The sequence below is a fragment of the Tachyglossus aculeatus genome, chromosome 1 (genome assembly GCF_015852505.1).
Source record: "Tachyglossus aculeatus isolate mTacAcu1 chromosome 1, mTacAcu1.pri, whole genome shotgun sequence".
In the NCBI taxonomy this organism is placed as follows: Eukaryota; Metazoa; Chordata; class Mammalia; order Monotremata; family Tachyglossidae; genus Tachyglossus; species Tachyglossus aculeatus.
In genome coordinates, this window is record NC_052066.1 from 77,998,323 (window position 1) to 78,010,731 (window position 12,409).

A 12,409-nucleotide genomic window follows, 5' to 3' on the forward strand; every position below is an offset into this window, starting at 1 on the left:
GTCTGCTGCCCAGATCATTTTTCTGAAAAACTGATGAGTTTACATCTCCCCGCCTTTACCACCACCACTCTACCCATCTTCAAAACCTTATTAAAATGACATCTCCTCCAGGAGGCCTTCCCAGACTAAGCCCATTATTTCCCTATCTGCCCTTCCTTTTTAGTTAACTGTGTGCTTGTCTGTGTACCCGTTGAGCATTTTGATATTCATCCCAGCCCCTCAATATATACTCTGATTTTCCCTCTCCCTAATCTGTCTCCCCTTATAGACTGGATTGCATCTACCAATTCCGTAGTCTTGCATTCTTCGGTGTCCTTAATATAGTGCTCTACACAAAGTAAGCACTCAATAATTACCACTGATGGATTGAGACAAAAGAGATAACTAGTGCAGTATACTCCGCTTATAATATTCCTCCTTGCGATGTTTTGTCTCCATAACGGCAGGGTGGGTTTGAGGCCAAAATGATGTTGCTGTCCAAAAATCTCAAACCCTGCTATTTCTTCTCCTTTTAACCAGAAGGGAATTGGGAAACAGTGAAAGTTGTTATGAGAATTTGGGATAGGGCTGAACCCTTTGGGTTCTGCCCGTGCAGGCACGGTGTTTGGCCGGGGTTTAGTACTCTCCTGTGTGTGCCTCCTTTGGCTCAGGGCCACACATGACTTGACAACAGCTGCAGCTGATTTCTGCGCTGCTGCCGCTGCTGAGTTCCCTCGCTTGCTCTCCAGGATTTAAAGTTCCACAGCTCCAAGAAAACTCAAGATGATGAATCCAGAAAGTGATAACTGTCTTCCTGGCTAGAAGACGTGAGGCATGAGAGCAGCCCTATAGGTTGTCTTTGGAGGCCAGAGATAGGTGGGTGACCTGAGAGGGAGGCCTGGCCTCTTCAAGGATGTAGACTCATGCAGTCTTCCCAACCATCTGGACCTGCATGAGGTGTCCTGAGAAGCCAGGGTGAAGGGAGTGTCCAACTCTCGGAGGCTCTATGAATCAGGCAGATGTGCTGACATCCTCGTTCCCAGAGCAGACACCTGGATGGGACTAGAATCCAAACCTGACTGCATGTGCTCTCCTCTCCAAAATGAAATGGTTCCAAGCTGAGGATTAGCCCCAGGCAGCTTCAAGAACCGAGAGGAATTGTCCACTAGAAAAATCTTCTCAAAAAACATACTCCACTAGAAAGTTTTCCTTTCTCAGTCCGTTGACATTGAGCTCTAAAGGAATCTCACTGTATTCTTAATAGTACAGTGCTCTGCACACAGTAAGTGCTCAATAAATATGACTGAATGAATGAAGTGCTATCAGACAGTTGCTGTTCTATAGGTCTGAGATTAAATGACTTGGAATAAGCCAAAAGAAAACCATTTGGGGAAACTCTGCCTTCCTGCGCATTTCTGCAGAACAATTTACTGGACTCTGAAAAGTGTTAATTCTAACACATTCCACTGTTCCCGAGTGGGGCTGTGGAACTTCCTGGCTCACTGCCTACTGGCCTATGCTGGGAATCAGCAAGCCAAGTGGGTAGCCCGCAAACTTGGCCTGGAAGGTAATGCACTCTGGGTGGAAGTGGCAATCTGACAAGCACCAATTAGCTTTCACGCTTTCACGCTAATGAGCCTTCAACTTATTCCATTGTTCAGGGGCACACAGTAAGAGTTTAGCACAGCACTTATGTACATATCTCTAAACTCAGCTGTTGCCCTGCTGGTAATGAATTTATTTTACTGTCTTCTTCACAAGATTGTAGACTCCTTGAGAGAGAGGATTGTGTATACTTATTCTACTATACTCTTCCTGCACACAGTCAGTGCTCAATAAATAATAATAATAATAATAATAATAATGGTCTTTTATAAGTACTTATTATGTAACAAGCACTGTTCCAAGTATTGTGGTAGATACAAGGTAATCACACTGGACAAAGTCCCTGTCCTACATGGGACTCACAGTCTAAGTAGGAATGAGAACAGGGATTAAATCCCCATTTTACAGATGAGGAAACTGAGGCACAGAAAACTTAAGTGACTTGCCCCAGGTCACTCAGCAGGCAAGTGGCAGAATCAGGATTAGAAACAGGCCTCTGACTCCCGGGTCCATGTTTTTTCCACTAGGCCATACTGCTCCTCAATCAAATATGCTCCGCCAACTGTCAGCTGTGCAAAGCGCTTACTATGTGCAAAGCACTGTTCTAAGTGCTGGGGAGGTTGCAAGGTGATCAGGTTGTCCCACGGGGGGCTCACAATCTTAATCCCCATTTTACAGATGAGGTAACTGGGGCACAGAGAAGTTAAGTGACTTGCCCAAAGTCACACAGCTGACAATTGGCGAAGCAGGGATTCGAACCCATGACCCATGACCCATCCACTGAGCCGCGCCGCTTCCTCACTCCTCAGAAACCTTCAATAATTACTCATCAAACAGATATTCCTGCCCACTTACTCTAAGACACTTGATCAGCTCTCTCCCTCACTCATGTTCATGCACCTCTACTAAAACCCAGTTCTTACTCTTTGTTCCTCCTAAATTCAACTTTTCACTGTGCCTCATTCTAAATCTACTTCTGTACCCTGGCTCCCATCCTTCCCCTTACCTGGAACTCCCAACCCTAGTTACATTGTTATTATGGTAGTTAGGTGCTTGCTATATACCAGGCACTGTACTAAGCACTGGGGTAGATAAAGCTAATCATCATCGATCGTATTTATTGAGCTCTTACTATGTGCAGAGCACTGTACTAAGCGCTTGGGAAGTACAAATTGGCAACATATAGAGACAGTCCCTACCCAACAGTGGGCTCACAGTCTAAAAGGGGGAGACAGATAACAAAACCAAGCATACTAACAAAATAAAATAAATAGAATAGATATGTACAAGTAAAATAAATAAATAAATAGAGTAATAAATATGTACAAACATATATACATATATACAGGTGCTGTGGGGAAGGGAAGGAGGTAAGATGGGAGGGATGGAGAGGGGGACGAGGGGGAGAGGAAGGAAGGGGCTCAGTCTGGGAAGGCCTCCTGGAGGAGGTGAGCTCTCAGCAGGGCCGTGAAGGGAGGAAGAGAGCTAGCTTGGCGGATGGGCAGAGGGAGGGCATTCCAGGCCAGGGGGATGACGTGGGCTGGGGGTCGATGGCGGGACAGGCGAGAGCGAGGTACAGTGAGGAGATTAGCGGTGGAGGAGCGGAGGGTGCGGACTGGGCTGTAGAAGGAGAGAAGGAAGGTGAGGTAGGAGGGGGCGAGGTGATGGACAGCCTTGAAGCCCAGGGTGAGGAGTTTCTGCCTGATCAGGTTGGACACAGTCCCTCTCTCTCATGGGGCTCACCATCTTAATCCCTATTTTACAGATTTGGTAACTGAGGCACAGAGACATGAAATGACTTGCCCAAGGTCACACAGCAGACAAGTGGCAAAGCTGGGAATAGAACCCTGGTCCTTCTGACTCCCAGGCCCATGCTCTACCCATTAGGCAACACTGTTTCTCTAGAAATCAAATCCTCTGAATCACAACTTTCACCATCTACAAAGACCATCTGCAATCTTCCCCATCTATACTTCCATGGATTATTATTTTTCTCCCAAGGTTACATCTTCCCCAGATCCCTATCATCTCAGCACTTGCATTCATTCAATCATATTTATTGAGTGCTTACTGTGTGCAGAGCACTGTACTAAGCACTTTCACACTCAGTACTCCTTCATATGTTTGTACATATCAATTTATATCAATCCATCTCACAAGCCCACGACCTTGGTGTCACCATTGACTCCACTCTCTCCTTCACTCCACGCAACCAGTCTGTCACCAAAACATGCCAGTCTCACCTCCACAACATTGCCAAGATCCGCCCTTTCCTCTCCATCCAAACTGCTACTTTGCTGGTTCAATCTCTCATCCTATCCCGACTGGATTACTGCATCAGCCTCCTTTCTGATTTCCCATCCTCCTGTCACTCCCCGCTTCAGTCTATACTTCACTCTGCTGCCCGGATTATCTTTTTACAGAAACTCTCTGGGCATGTCATTCCCCTCCTCAAAAATCTCCAATGGTTGCCTATCAACCTTCGAATCAAGCAAAAACTCCTCACTCTCGGCTTCAAAGCTCTCCATCACCTTGCCCCCTCCTACCTCACCTCCCTTATCTCTTTCTATAGCCCAGCCAGCACACTCTGCTCCTCTGCTGCTAACCTCCTCACTGTGCCTCAGTCTCTCCTGCCCTGCCATCGACCCCTGGGCCACGTCCTACCTCTGTCCTGGAATGCCCTCCCTCCACATATCTGCCAAACTAGAGCTCTCTTCCTCCCTTCAAAGCCCTACTGAGAGCTCACCTCCTCCAGGAGGCCTTTCCAGACTGAGCCCCCCTTTTCCCTATCCTCCTCCTTCTCCCCTCCCCATTGCCCCCCTCCCTCCCTCTGCTCTTCCCCCTTCCCCTCCCCACAGCACTTGTGTATATTGGTACATATTTATTACTCTATCTTATTAATGATGTGTAGATAGCTATAATTCTATTTATGCTGATGGTATTGGCACCTGTCTACTTGTTTTGTTTTACTGTCTGTCTCCCCCTTCTAGACTGTGAGCCCATTGTTGGGTAGGGACCATCTCTATATGTTGCCGTTCCCAAGTGCTTAGTACAGTGCTCTGCACACAGTAAGCGCTCAATAAATACGATTGAATGAATGAACAAATGTACTTCCCAAGGACTTAGTACAGTGCTGTGCACACAGTAAGCGCTCAATGAATATGATTCAATGAATGAATTAATTTATGTAGTCTACCACATGAGCAAATCTCCATTTCTGTCATTTAATTTAATGCAAATTCTTTGTCAGCAGGGATCATATGTTCCTCTCTACTCTTTTCTCCCAATTGCTTAGTATAGTGCTCAAATACATAGTAGGAGATCAAGAAATACTATTGTTTGAGTGAAAGTGACTCTGTAAGATGACAATGCAATTCATGCCAGTAGTACCAGCTTTAGTTATTTAAACAGCCACCTAATCAGTTGTTTCAATTGGCTACTAGCAACATCTTAAGGAGATAGTGATAGAAAAGCAAATTTCAAATTCAATACACATATAGTTGAACGATGGAACGTGATATAAAATTCCATATTAGGTTACTTGTCTATCTGGCACATTATTCTGTCTCCAGTCAATAGAGATATTAAGAGGTGCTTGGAGGAAAAGTGGAATGATTGGCATCATGGCTAAGGATATGCCTACTGATATCTTCAACTGTTGCCTCAAACATCCCTAACATCTTTCCTCTTAGTAGCCCATTATAGGCATAATTTCATCCATACTCTCCCTGATGATGATGATGATGATGATGGCATTTGTTAAGCGCTTACTATGTGCAAAGCACTGTTCTAAGCACTGGGGAGGATACAAGGTCATCAGGTTGTCCCACGGGGGGCTCACAGTCTTCATCCCCATTTTACAGATGAGGTAACTGAGGCCCAGAGAAGTTAAGTGACTTGCCCAAAGTCACACAGCTGACAAATGGTGGAGGCGGGATTTTTGAACCCATGACCTCTGACTCCCAAGCCCAGGGTCTTTCCACTGAGCCATGCTGCTTCCCTGGACAACTTTGTGTTGTTATTAAAAATGCTTAAAAGATAGAGCATGGGCCTGGAAGTCAAAAGGACCTGGGTTCCAAGTCTGGCTCTGCCACTTGTCTGCTCTGTGACCTTGGGCAAGTCACTTCACTTCTCTGGGCCTCAGTTACCTCATCTGTAAAATGGGGATTAAGACTGGAAGCCCCATGTGGGACAGGGACTGTGTCTAACCCAATTTGCTTGTATCCACCTCAGCATTTAATACAGTGTCTGGCACATAGTAAATATTTAACAAATACCACAATTATTATTATTACCTATTTAAAATAAAAATAATATGTATTAAGAGCTTCCTATGTACCAAGGCACAGTGTTGAGCATTAGGGAAGATAGAATCAGAATAGAAAGAGTCCTTATTATTATTATTATATTTATTCAGTATTTATTATGTGTCAAACACTTTTCTAAAGTGCTGGGGTAGAAACAAGCTCATCAGGTCTGACAAAAGTCCCTGTGCAACAAGGGGCTTACAGTCAAAATAAAGAGAACATTTTCACAAAATAATCTCAACTTGGAGGCAGAGAACTGCATGAAACCGAACATAAGGAGTAAGACAACCCCCTGACTAACCACCCTCCTAAAAATCCACCACCGGAAACCCAAGGAATAAATTATTATCTTCTAAACATAATATCCTCTTCTCAGGACCCACCTGGAGAGTTTCAGTACTCTACCAGTCTCGGCTATAAGAGGGACAGTCAAGCAGAGGCATACCCATTCACTTTCTAGCTTGGGCAGTGGCTAGGAAGTGGAAGGCAATTTGCTGCAAGTCAAAACTCGCCTGGCTGGACAGCAGCAGCATGGGAGACAGTGGAGGGTTGAGACTCAAGTTTACTGAATGGAAGAAGGCAATGGTAAACCCTTTCTGTAGTTTTACCAAGAAAACTCCATAGATACAATACCAGAACGATTGCAGATGGAGTTGGGGCATTCTGGGAGAGATGTGTCCATGGAGTCACTATGGGTCAGAGACAACTAGACAGCATAATACAAGACAAACACAATATCAGAGGAGACAGGGAACAAAGTCCCCCACTACCACAAATTATGCAGTCAAGTTTCCTGCATTAGGGAACTTTGCAGGGGTCAGCACACCCGGCATGAAATGGATAATAGTAATTTTGGTATTTGTTAAGTGTTTTCTATGTGCCAGAAACTATACTAAGCACTTAACAAATAGTATTCATTGATCTTCTACTATGAATACATGAGTGTCACCCCGGGAAAACCACCTATGTGATCATGATGTCTCCCCTGTCAGGTCAGTATCCCACAGAGGCTCACAGTCTAATTGGACAAAGCAACGTGGCCTAGTGGAAAGAGCACAGGTCTGGAAGAGAGATAACCAGGCTCTTCTGTGTGACGGTGAGCAAGTCACTTAACTCCTCTGTGCTTCAGTTTTCCCACCTCTGAAATGGGGAATTACCCCTTCTTCTCCCTTCTCTTCAAACTGTGAGGCTCATGGGGTCCAGGGACTATGACCAACCTGATTTTCCTGTAGTTACCTCAGAAATTGACACATAATAATCGCTTATTAACAATAACAATAATGATTACTATTATTAATAATTGGTAGGGAGAGCAGATATCTTATCTCCATCCTACAAATAAGGAGAGTGAAGCTCAGAGAAGAACAAATGACTTGGCCAAGGTCACAGAGCAAGTCACTAGTGTTGAAGGATAAGGATTAGGCCTAATCCTCCACCTTTCCCTGGAAGCGTGGGGGAATAAGAGAGTCTGCAACATCTTTTGGAGAAGATGGTAAGGAACTTATCGCCAAGGGGAGAGAGCCAGGTCACAGAGTGGAGAGGAGGTTGAGGCGGAGCAGGGAGGGTTCCACAAGGAACAGCAGAACACAGCCAGGCATTACATCACCCAGATGAGCTGGGCATCATCAGTCAACTTGTAGATTTCTTCCCAGTGCACCATTTTGGCTAAATGTGTGAAAATGTACATGAAAACCTTCTTAGGATTGATCCCTTTCTGGATGCTTCCCCAACCAGAAAAGAAGTTGTTTATCCCCATTCTTTGTTTCCTGTCTCTTTGCCAGTTTTCTAACCATGACAAAACGTTCCCTTCAATATCATGCTAATTCAATTTGAGGAATTCCTTTGGTGTGGAATGGTGTCAAAAGAGTTTTGAGAATTTCAGTAAGTTCACCCACATGCTTACTTGACCTGTCAAACTACTCCAACCAATTAGTGAGATATGGTTTCCACGGTAACGCCGGTTGCATGTGAGGTTGGAGTGTTAACCAACACTTAGTGCTATCTTCCAAACCACCCGTATCTGCAAAGGTGGGCCAGAAACCTCATGTAAACAAGTTTTTGCTACTCCTCCAAAGCCAAAACTCTCTCAGCCAGAGTCCGTCTTTCAATATTTCACTCTGCCTGTGGCAGTAGAACCTGGGAATACAGGGATGGAAGATAATAATAATAATAATTATAGCATTTATTAAGCACTTACTATCTGCAAAGCACTGTTCTAAGCTCTGGGGAGGTTACAAGATGATCAGGATGTCCCCCGGGGGGCTCACAGTCTTAATCCCCATTTGACAGATGAGGTCACTGAGGCACAGAGAAGTGAAGTGACTTGCCCAAAGTCACACAGCTGACAAGTGGTGGAGCAGAGAATTGAACCCATGACCTCTGAGTCCAAAGTCCGTGCTCTTTTTCACTGAGCCACTGTGTGAACAGAGCTGAGCAAATGTTTGGACCTCAAAAAACACTTCATTTTTTAGTTTTCAACAAAGGTCAAATTTAATTAGCATGCATGTCCAGCCCACTTGGCTCAGTCTTTCCACTTCTACTACCATAAAAATGCTGGTTTGGGGTTTTTTTGCTCATTTCTAAATGGCATTTGTTAAGTGCTTACTGTGTGCCAGGCACTGTACTAAGTGCTGGGATAGGTACAAGATAATGAGGTTGAACATAGTCTCTGTCCCAAATCAGGCTCACAGTTTAAATCCCCATTTTACAGATGAGGGAACTGAGGCACAGTGAAGTGAAGTGACTTGTCCAAGGTCACTCAGCAGGTAAAAAGCAGATCTGTGATTAGAACCCAGGACCTCTGACTCCCAGGCTATGCTGTTTTCCATTAGAGAAGCAGCATGACTCAGTGGAAAGAGCACGGGCTTGGGAGTCAGAGGTCATGGGTTAAAATCCTGGCTCCGCCACTTATCAGCTGTGTGACTTTGGGCAAGTCACTTAATTTCTCTGTGCCTCAGTTCCCTCAACTGTAAAATGTGGATTAAGACTGTGAGCCTCACATGGGACAACCTGATCAACTTGTATCCCCCCAGCACTTAGAACAGTTCTTTACACTTAGTAAGCGCTTAACAAATACCATCATCATTATTATTATTATTATTGCTCCTCTTCCAATCACTGGTAACACTCAGAGGGTTGCATTTAGCAGGATCATACCTAGGTTCTTCTTGTCTGTGGCCCAGGCAAGAATGAAAACTGAATTTCCCCAAAAGAAGGGCTCAATTTGTAATCAGTAAAGGTATTATTAATGCATGATATTTTCTTCTAAGCACAACCAGATCTAGTGTGCTCTCAGTTTCCCCAATGGACCTGAACACCCACATGTTCTGGAGCAGTGCGTCTTTCCAGTTTTCCTTAATAACTGGTCTGTTGACTCACTCCGATGAAAGGAAATAATGAGGTCAGACTTTTTTTAAAACAAGTCACTTCTTCCTTGATAGTTCTGACCCCAGAATTTCTTTCCTACCCTTTCTTTTGGGTTTTCCAGTTTGGGGAAAATAAATAAACACTTCTTCAAAAGCCTATTATTTTAAAAGGAGAGGCTGTCATTTAGCCTAACCAGTCTCCATGCTTTTAGACAAATCACAGGACATAAACAGAGAAGGCAATTTGTGGAAATGAAAGTTTCAACTGGATCTGATTGATGACCTTCAAAGTAGAATGTGGGTTGATCTTGGAAAGAGCAAGAACAACCCCAGTCACAGCTGAAGGTGGAGAAATTCTAGAGCGTTTTCTAAATATTTTTCTTAAAAGATGAGCCACCATTCAAATTTAGCAGCCAATGGCCTGACCTGACCTAAACCTGAGAAGACAGAATCCATTTACTGATTTTAAAATAACAATTTTTCTCCACAATCACTCATAAAGGGTCATTCATTCATTCAATCAATCAAATTTATTGAGCGATTACTGTGTGCAGAGCACTGTACTAAGAGCTTGGTAAGTACAAGTTGGTAACGTATAGAGATGGTCCCTACCCAGTAACAGGCTCACAGTCTAGAAGGGGGAGACAGACAACAAAACACATATTAACAAAATAAAATAAATAGAATAGTAAATATGTACAAGTAAAATAAATAGAGTAATAAATCTGTGCAGACATATATACAGGTGCTGTGGCGAGGGGAAGGAGATAGGATGGGGAAATGGGGAGGGGGAGGAGGGGGAGAGGAAGGAGGGGGCTCAATCTGGGAAAGCCTCCTGGAGGAGGTGAGCTCTCAGTAGGGCTTTGAAGGGAGGAAGAGAGCTAGCTCGGTGGATGTGCTGAGGGAGGGCATTCCAGGCCAGGGGGATGATGTGGTCCAGGGGTCGATGGCGGGACAGGCGAGAACGAGGCACAGTGAGGAGATTAGTGGCAGAGGAGCAGAGTGTACAGGCTGGGCTGTAGAAGGATAGAAGGGAGGTGAGGTAGGAGGGGGCGAGGTGACGGAGAGCCTTGAAGCCGAGAGTGAGGAGTTTTTGCCTGATGTGTAGGTTGATTGGTAACCACTGGAGATTTTTGAGGAGGGGAGTAACATGCCCAGAGTGTTTCTGCACAAAGATGATCTGGGCAGCGGCATGAAGTATGGATTGAAGTGAGGAGAGACAGGAGGATGGGAGATCAGAGAGGAGGCTGATGCAGTAACCCAGTCGGGATAGGATGAGAGATTGAATGAGCAGGGTAGCAGTTTGGATGGAGAGGAAAGGGTCACTTACAGGATTATAAAATCAACTTAAGTATCCACAGAATCCTCAGAATAGTGGTTATAGTTTCAACAAAAGACATGCATCTAGGTTAAATGACCTTTCTTATTCCATTCAAATAAACATGGGATGAACCTGAATTAGTGTTTCAATTGCATGAGAGGCATGGGGTTGTAATCTAGGGAATAAAAAAAGTTTTTTAAATTAGATGTGCAATTTAATCCCTTTCCTGGTCCACATTGTCATCTTATTTACTGATATCATTCATTACAAGCCATACATTGAAATATTTTCAAAATGACTACCACCATACATTGAACGTCATAAATTATGAATACATTCATGTATTTGTTCATAAATTCAGCCACACTGAAGTGGTTCAGGGGATTCTTTGAAAAATAAGGGTAGAAGTAATTTTGTCAATGTTTTGTTATTTCTTTATACTGGAGATTAATTATTCCAGAAGTGCTTTCACAGAGGTTTTCATGTGTTCATAACTCAAATACAGAATTCTGTTGCACCATTAGACTTTAAGCTCATTGTGGGTAAGGAATGTGTCTACCAACTCTGTTATATTAGTAATCATGGGACTTATTAAGCACTTACTACATGCTAAGTACTGCTCTAAGTTCTGGAGTAGATACAAGTTAATCAGGTTGGACACAGTCCCTATCCCACATAGGGCTCACAGTCAATCCCCATTTTACAGATGAGGGTACTGAGGAGCAGAGAAGTTAAGTGATATGCCCAAAGTCACATGGCAGACAGTAGAGTCAGGATTAGAACCCAAGTCCTTCTGACTTCCAGACCCAAGATCTATCCACTAGGCCAGGCTGTTTCTCAATATTGCACTCTCCCAACTGCTTAGTACAGTGCTCTGCACACAGAAAGCAGTAAATAAATATGATTGATCCTGCACCTCGTGCATTTTCACCTCATCGGTAAAATGATGATAAAATACCTGTTCTCCCTCCTCTTAGACTATGAGCCCTATGTGGGAGAGCAACTGTGTCCAATCTGCCTATATCGTATCAATCCCAGCTCTTAGCCAAGTGTTTTGCTCCATTTTCTTACAGTATTTGTTAAGGGCTTACTACATGCCAGGCACTGAACTAAGCATTGGGGTAGACAGAGAATTATGCTGGACCCAATCCATATTCCACATGGGGCTCACAGTTTTCATCTCCATTTTACAGATAAGGAAACTGAAGCACAGAGAACTTAAGTGATTTGCCCAAAATCACCCTACAAACAGGTAGCAGAGAACCAGGATTAGATCCCGGTTCTCTGATTCCCAGGCCTGTGCTCCTTCCATTAAGCCATGCTGCTTCTCACTAGGTCACTGTGCTCTTCTTTATCTCCAAACAGTGGTTGAGATAAAGCATGGCCTAGTGGAAAGATCATGGGCCTGAGTGTCAGCGATCCTAGATTCTTAGTCCTCTCAGCCACTTGTCTGCTGTGAGACCTTGAGCAAGTTACTTCTCTGTGCCTCAGTTATTTCATCTGTAAAATGATGATAAAATACCTGTTATCCCTCCTTTTAGACTTTGAGCTCCATGCAGCAACTGTGTCCAATCTGCTTATATTGTATCAATCCCAGCTCTTATATCACGATTATTTTTGCTGCTCTTGGATTTGTGCCTTTGGAAAAGTGTAAAGGGTGATACTCCTGAAAACATTAGGTCACATCCTTTCTGCATGATAAAATATAGGTCATATGTTCTCCTGTTTGTGAAGGGAAGGGCAATTCTTCTCAAATGAAAATTATCCAAATCATGAAGACCTAAAAAAAAATTAACTGTGGCCACCATAATGTCGGCATTTCTGTAGGCCAC

General features: G+C 43.9%; 1 pseudogene; it reads right to left on the reverse strand.

The window, feature by feature from the left end:
- Positions 1 to 6,629: 6,629 nt before the first annotated feature.
- LOC119936354 lies at positions 6,630 to 6,891 on the reverse strand (annotated as a pseudogene).
- Positions 6,892 to 12,409: the final 5,518 nt, after the last annotated feature.